We start from the raw sequence: 8,393 nt of genomic DNA, 5'->3' as shown, positions 1-8,393 counted from the left end.
TTGAGTTATGATTTCAAGTTAGGGTGCCAACTTGGAAGTGAGAAGGGAATTGAAGATCCTTGATTTGACGAGGTAAGAGTTAGAGTTGGTTGAGAAACATAAGTGTTTGGGTTGAGAAGAGAATGTGTGAGGAGATTTCATTAGTCTAGTCATCTGACTAGCATTAGTGAGTCTCTCAAGAAGGTTGAGAAAAGGCAAATCAGAAAATCTTAGTTTGAGGTATATCGTGGAGTTGCGTGGTACGAACCAGACTAGAAATTTGAAGTCAATGGAAGTTATGGTTCTGAGGTTTTGTGGAATGTTGCCTATAAGTTAGGGGATTAAAGATGAAGATAGGATGCCAAGATCATATGATGAAGGAAGCAGTTGAAGGTTTAAATGGGAAACGGAACAACTCGGTAGTGAACTTTGTTCCTTGGTTGAAGCCAACAAAGGAAGCAAAATGTAGGAGTCTTGTTATACATAAAAGTGGTCAAAAGTGTTAATGGTGTGACAGTAGGCCAACACTCAAGAGTGATCAAGTTAGTGGAGTGATGCATAAATGAGTGAACAAGGTGATGTGAAGTGATAACAAACATGTTTTAGTTTGAGACTTAAGGTCATCTGAGACTTTGATAAAAACCTATAAGATGTAGTGGAAAGCATATGGTAGGTGAGTTAGTATATCAGATACAAGTTAGTTTGGCAAGTATGAAGAAGCATTCCAGTTTTAAGATTGCAAGTTGGAAGTTACTTCGAGTGTAGTGACTAAGGCAATCTACACAGCTGAACACATATCGCTTAGCACAAAGGCAAAGTATCCAGTGACTATAGGTGTTGGAGTCGTTTTATCAGTCCTGTCGAAGTGGCGGTTGTTGAAAAAATGAGGAAAACATAGTTTTCTTCCTATTCCATCGGTGAATTTTCGAGGACGAATTTTTTTTTTGTTGGGGAGAATGTAAGGCTCAATTATTTTATGCTCTTATTTTTAAGGGCTGTCCCTAATTAGTTGGGCCTAAAGGCTGGCCCATAGGGTGTCAAGGCCCCTAAAGCAGCCAAGGTCCCTCATTTTGCACTCACTTACCAAAATCAGTGCCTTCACTCTTCCCTTTTCTCTCCACAGAAGCTCTACTAGGATTTGGGTCTTACCCTTCTTTGCGTTAACTCAACCCCATTCTTCAATCCATATAAGTTGATTCTCCACCGTACCTTTTTCATTCCCAGCTCTGTCATCATGATTCTAACTAGGGTTCACTGTAAGACCCTTATGAGTTTGGGCATGGAACTGTGTAGTTCCCATCGGCTACTAAGTGGCGAGGAGTCCTTAGTATGGTGATTACATGCGTCGGGCGCACGATGGTCAAGGAACAATGGTGTTCTTGTCGGCTGCTATTTGGCGAGAAGTCCATAGTATGCTGATTGCGTGCGTGTCAGGGTCCAAGTCGAGAAGGCTTGGATGATTTACTACAAACGAGGAGTCTGTAGGGCAGGACTATGAACGAGATAGGCTCATAGGGTTGGACCACGAGTGAGTTAGTTTCGTGGAAGCACAGTGAAGTCCCAAGATCTAGTTCATGTAATTGACTCATGAAGGACTATGAGTTCATGGATGGGTAATTTGAAAACAATGAGATATTTAATTATGTTATTTTGGGATGGGTGGAATATTTATTTCATGTGTATTTTTAATTATTATGCATAGCTCACCCTTTCTGTGTGTGTGTGGCGATGATCGGATAACTTGTTATCCAGGAGCAGATGATTTGACAAATAGGCCAGGAGATGCTTAGACTCGGAGCGAGGGATAGCATGGGATTTTATATCTATATTTACTATTTTGGTTTTGAGATAATTATGTAACCTTTTGGGAGCCATTTGAATATTATTTCAGTTTTATAAATTATGGACTCTTGTTTTTATTACGTGTTAATACAAGATTTAAATTTCCCGCATTCTGGGAAATGAGCTTTATTCATAAATGTGTCTTATTTATGTTTTTTTATTTATTTAAATCAGTAATATTCCTTAGGGATGTTACAATTGGTATCAGAGCAAAAGTTTTGAAAATATTTTTAAATATTTTGGGGCTAGTGGGGAATGAGCTTATCGATGTGGTTGTTTGTTGTGTGTTTGTGTTGAATGTTGAAGAGGTGTGAGTGGTTTTGTTTGACTAAGTGACTGATTTTTAACAGTTGAATATGGTGTATCCAGGTTATGGCTGCTAACCGGAGGCTATTCACCGGATGGTGGATGCGATGCAGACGACTATAGCAGCGCAACCTAGAACGACCATTGCACCAGTTAGGGTGCTGACTGTGGAGGACTTCTTATGCCACAAGCAAGCGGAGTTCACTGGCAAAGTCTCCCCCGATGAAGCGGATGCATGGCTCTGCAAGTGTGAGAAGATTTTTAAGGTGATGAACTGCACTGATGAGCAAAAGCTACTCTTTGCCTCCTATTTGCTGAATGATGATGCAGGGTATTGGTAGGCAGGAATGCAACAGTAGATGCAAACCCGAGATGAATAGGTGGAGTGGACTAGCTTCAGGACACGGTTCCTGGAGAAATGTTTCCCTGACACAACCAGGCAGGACAGGGAGGCAGAGTTCCTCGCACTGCAGTAGAGAGATATGACAGTGCAAGAGTACGTGAATACATTTGAACATCTGGCGAGGTACTACTCGTAGAATATAACAGAAGAATGGAGATGTTTGAAGTTTGAGCGAGGACTCAAACATGAACTTAACAAGGTGGTGACACCATTGCGGGAGAGGAGGTTCCCAGTCTTAGTGGAACAGGCCAAGAGTGCTGAACATCTGGCGAAAGGTCCTAGTACAGTGGTCTGACATCAGAGGAATGTTGCAGAGGTGAGACTAATGAAGAAGCCTTACAACCGACCACAGGCATCTCAAGGTCCCACTTGCTACCAGTGTGGCGGACCCCATCTAAAGAGGAATTGTCCTCAGCTGATAGGTAGAGTAGGAGGGTCAGGCGACCGTCGCAAATGTTTTATATGCGACAAACCGGGACACTTTGCCAATAACTGTCTGGAAAAGAAGAATTGGGGTGTGAAGAAGCCAGCAGCATCGCCAGTAGAACCTCAAGCGGCTGGGAGGGTTTTTGCCATGACATCCATTAAGGCTACTCAATCAGGTAACCTAATATTACAATGTTGTTTACTTATGGGGCCATGTGTTTTATGGTGGTGGCCAAGCCAGAGAAGAAAACTGCTGCGGAGGTGATCCAATCTGTACTGGTGGCCAACGAATATGTAGATGTCTTTCCAAATGAAGTGTCACCATTGATTTAATTCCTGGTGCAGGTCTAGTGGCTATGGCTCCATACAAAATGGAACCGGTTGAGCTCGCAGAACTCAAGAAGCAAATTGAGGAACTGTTGGAGAAGTAGTTTATTCGACCGAGCGCATCACCTTGGGGTGCTCTAGTTTTGTTAATGAAGAAGAAGGACTGGAGTTCGCGACTCTGTGTGGATTATAGGCAGCTGAATAACCTGACTATTAAAAACAAGTACTGCCAAGGATCGATGATTTATTGGACCAGTTGAAGGGAGCAAGGGTGTTTTCCAAAATAGAATTGAGGTCAGGGTATCACCAGATTTTGGTTAAACCAGAAGATGTGCAAAAGATGGCGTTCAGGTCCAGATATGGTCACTATGAATATGTAGTGATGCCATTTGGAGTGACGAATGCACCGGCGGTATTCATGGATTACATGAATACGATTTTCCGACCCTGGTTAAATAAGTTTGTTGTCGTCTTCATTGATGACATTCTTATCTACTCGAGGAATCGGGAAGATCATGTTGATCATTTGAGGGTGGTTTTGGATGTGCTCAGAGAACATCAGTTGTACGGCAAGTTATCCAAGTGCGAGTTTTGGCTTGAGGAAGTGCAATTTCTTGGGCATGTAATATCTGCTAAAGGTATTACGGTGGATCCATCCAAAATAGAAATGGTGTTGAAGTGGGAAAGGCCTAAGACAATGACAGAGGTGAGGAGTTTCTTGGACTTGGCAGGTTATTACAAAAGGTTTGTGGAGGGATTCTCAAAGAAGGTAAATCCTCTAACACAACTCACGAGGAAGGATCAGTCATTCTCTTGGACGAAGAAGTGTGAAGAATGTTTTGAGGAGATGAAAAGATGTTTGACTACCGCTCCAGTGTTAGTAATTCCTGATACTAAGAATATGTTTGAAGTGTATTGTGACGCCTCTTATCTAGGTTGGGGGGTGTATTGATGCAAGAAGGGAGGTTAGTGGCGTATGACTCACAGCAGTTGAGGGTACACGAGAAAAATTACCCGACTCATGATTTAGAGCTAACAACCATTGTGTTCGCCTTAAGTCTTGGAGGCATTATCTGTACGACTCTCAATTCCAAGTATTCAGGGATCACAAAAGTTTGAAATACTTGTTTGACCAAAAGGAGCTGAATATGAGGCAGCGCAGGTGGATGAAGTATCTGAAGGACTATGACTTTGAATTGCTCTATCATCCGGGCAAGGCAAATGTTGTAGCCGATGCTTTGAGTCAGAAGAAGATGCATGTGTCTTGCATGATGATAAAGGAGTTAGAGTTGATTGAGAAACTCCGAGATATGAATCTGGGGATGCAGTTTGGGCAAGACTCTATACAGTGTAGCTTGCTAAAAGTCACTGATGAATTTTTGAATGAAATTCATGTGGCTCAGGGACACGATTTGGAATTGCAACAGTTTGTGGGGTGGTTAGGCATAGAGAAAGGGAAGGATTATCAGATGGGAGAGGATGTCATTCTACGTTTTAAAGGTAGAATGTGCGTACCAGGAGGACCTAATTTCAGGAGGCAGATTCTGAAGGAGGGTCGTCAAAGTTGTCTTAGCATACATCCAGGTATGACTAAGATGTATAAGGATTTGAAGGAGTCCTTCTGGTGGAATGGAATGAAGTCAGATGTTGTAGACTTTGTAGCTCAATGTTTGGTATGTGAAAAGGCCAAAATTGAACACCAAAGGCCAGGGGGTACACTACAACCACTAGACGTACCTCAGTGGAAGTGGGATAGTATCTCTATGGATTTTGTGACGCATCTTCCGAGGTCAACAAAGGGCCATGATTCAATCTGGGTGATAGTGGACAGATTGACAAAATATGCACATTTCTTGCCTATGAATCAAAAGTGGTCGATGGACAGGTTAGCCGAGTTGTATGTGCGAGATGTGGTGAGATTGCATGGAGTACCCGAGAGCATAGTGTCAGACCGTGATCCTAGATTCACATCACTGTTTTGGCAATCATTGCAGGTGGCTTTGGGCATACAGTTGAGGTTGAGCACAGCTTATCATCCTCAGACGACCATACAATCTCTAGAAGACTTATTGAGGTCTTGTGTGCTGGATCACATGGGAAACTAGAATGAGGTGTTACCTTTGGTGGAGTTCACCTACAATAATAGTTACCACTCTAGTATTGGCATGGTGCCCTATGAAGCATTGTATGGAAGAAGGTGTAGAACTCCATTGTGTTGGTATCAGGATGGTGAAGCTTTTGTTCTTGGTCCTAAGTTTCTGCAACAGACGACTAGTAAGGTCAAGTTAATCCAAGATCGTATGCGAGCAACTCAGAGTAGGCAAAAGTCTTATGCTGATAAGAGGAGATGGCCACTTGAGTTTGATGAAGGAAACCATGTATACCTCTGGGTTATTCCAACCACAGATATCGGAAGGGTTCTTAAATCAAGTGTGTATACCTTTAATGTGTTAATTGTATTATTTTGATTAGAGCAGACGTAGTAGGTTCGTGGGTTGTGTGTTGTTAGTGTTTGAATACAGATTGTGTAGAATAAAATAGAGTTTTTGTACACCAAGTTTCGTTTAGATATAGGTATCAAAATACTTTTTTTTATTGATATAATATGTTAACTGAAAGTTAAAGGGTATAGTTTATTTAATTATATACTTGGAACAATGCAGCAACATATATATATATATATATATATATATATATATATATATATATAAAGGAGAATTTAAGGGTTTAATTCTTAATAATAGGTATTGACAGTAAAACTTTAATATAAGGAAAAAGATGGTGATATAACGATAAAAGGTGTAGTAGAACTCTATTTTAGTTCAACATCTTTTCTCTTTATATTATTTTAATATAGTTAAAATGTGTTGATATTTCTTTTTATCTTTCGGGTTATAATTGTAGGATTGAATTTTTAGTTTGACATGGCTTTATGAATGTTGTAGAATTTTTTGTATCCCATCTTGGGGTTTGTTATTTTATTAGGATAAAAGTTTGTTTATTGAATTGATACAATATGTAGTTATAAAAGTTAAAGTATCTGGAATAAGATTTTAGAAATATTAAGGAGTATATGTGGTTTTTTTTTTAAATGTGAAATGATTGTAATAACATTAAATTTTTTATTATTATTAGACATTTGGAATAATGGAGTGATGGTAATGTGTATTGCATATAAAAGTTAAAAGAGTGGATTTTTGAAGGACCTGAAAATATTAAATAGCTCCACAATATGTAATATAAATTGATGGAAAGTATGTATCGAACAAAATAGTATATTTTATAAATGTGGAAAGTGTTGTTATATAGTCACATATATTGACTATTTCATATATTAATTATTGGTTGTGGCTACTTGAATTTTATTTGTTGTGTAAAGGAGATTATGGTATGTGCAGTGGTTATATCTGGTTTCTATAGATAAAACTATTAAATTTGAAATGTGCAAATTATGAAAATGTAATAATATTAGACACAAATTAGTTTGGGTTATTGGAATAAAAGAATTAGAGTAGGTGTTGTCTGATATTATTGTATGATTGATGTATATGAGATGAATGTTTATGATATGTAACTCGGTAAGTTTTGAGTCATGTTGAATTATACACATTACATTTTGTATTTTGGATTTGTTCAATTACCTGATTGGTGTGTCAAATCCCCTGTGGAGTGCTAAACCATAAAGTTGTCACATTATTGGTATAGCGCTTGGCGGCACAGTGAGTACTGTCAGGTGATAGGAAGGACAAGGGAGGCCTTGTAGTGCATGGTGCCTTGCGGTAAGCTAGGACCGCTAGGTGGTCTGCAACACAATATTTCCTAGCGACGCTTAGGCAACGCTAGACGATAGCATAGGGACAACTCTTTTCTTTTAGGACACAATGGATTATCTTTATTAGATTAGGAATTTTTAGACCGACACTCAACATGATAAAGATTTACCATCAAGCAAGTCCGAGACTAGACATGATGATTAAAATTTATTTAAGAAAAATATTTAATTATCAAGCAACTCCGATACTAGACATGATAATCAAACTTTATTTAAGAAAAACTTTTAATTATCAAGCAAGTCCGAGACTAGACATGACATGTCAAACTTTATTTAAGAAAAACATTTAATTATCAAACAAGTCTGAGACTAGACATGATAATCAAACTTATTTAAGAAAAAAAACATTTAATTATCAAACAAGTCTGAAACTAGACATAATAATCAAACTTTATTTTTGTTTATTTAATTATACAAAAGGATTTAAAAACTTAGATGAAATTATGAGATGAATAAACATATGCCATAAGTGTAAAAATAATAAAAACAAAGTTTGTAAGAAAACAACAATAAAAATCAGGGGGTGTAAAATGAATTGATAAATGTAATCAAAGTGCAAAATCTCCATATACACACATACAAATGGATTAGCACATGGTCTCACCAAAATTCCCAAACCGTATTCCAGAAAACCTCAACTATCAAGGAAATGTGAGATTTGTGTATGACAAACCAATGAATCAATGAACAGTGCCAATGTGTTTTCAATGGATAAAAGTCCTAATATCAATGATCGAAACTAAAATTCCAGCAATAGATTCAGTAATGGGTAAAACAAAGACAAAGAATAGAAATGGGTTGAATTTAAAAGGTACAAGCGGCTAATCAACAATTAACTATTAATCAATAACACTCAAACATACAATTACGTAATCTCTTCTACAATTAAACCATAATTTTGAATTTCAGCACTTAATTAACAAAGCTGTGACGACTCAAGGCTCACAACATCAACACATTCTTTCAACCTTCCAAACCCCAAATCAAACCAACCCAATCAGTTTTTGAAACCCCAAATTTAAGCAATGAATCCAAAAGCAAAATGAAACATAGAAGGACGAGAATATAATGAAGCCAAACCTTCGTCGGTGTCGGTAGCAATGGTCTCGGTGAGTCAAACACGACACAATCCCTTCCTTCTACCCTTCTCCTTCCTTTTTCCTCCTTTTTTCTCTCTCCTATTTTCTCTGTTTTTCTCGCTTTCTCCCTCTTTTTTCTCAACTTTTATAATTTCTTCCCAAGTTAGTGAAGTGTGCGTGAGTTAGTGAAGCATTAAGT

This window comes from Vigna unguiculata, chromosome 10, assembly GCF_037176805.1.
Source record: "Vigna unguiculata cultivar grain cowpea cultivar isolate G323 ecotype 2 chromosome 10, ASM3717680v1, whole genome shotgun sequence".
In the NCBI taxonomy this organism is placed as follows: domain Eukaryota; kingdom Viridiplantae; phylum Streptophyta; class Magnoliopsida; order Fabales; family Fabaceae; genus Vigna; species Vigna unguiculata.
Note: the sequence above shows the minus strand (reverse complement) of the source record.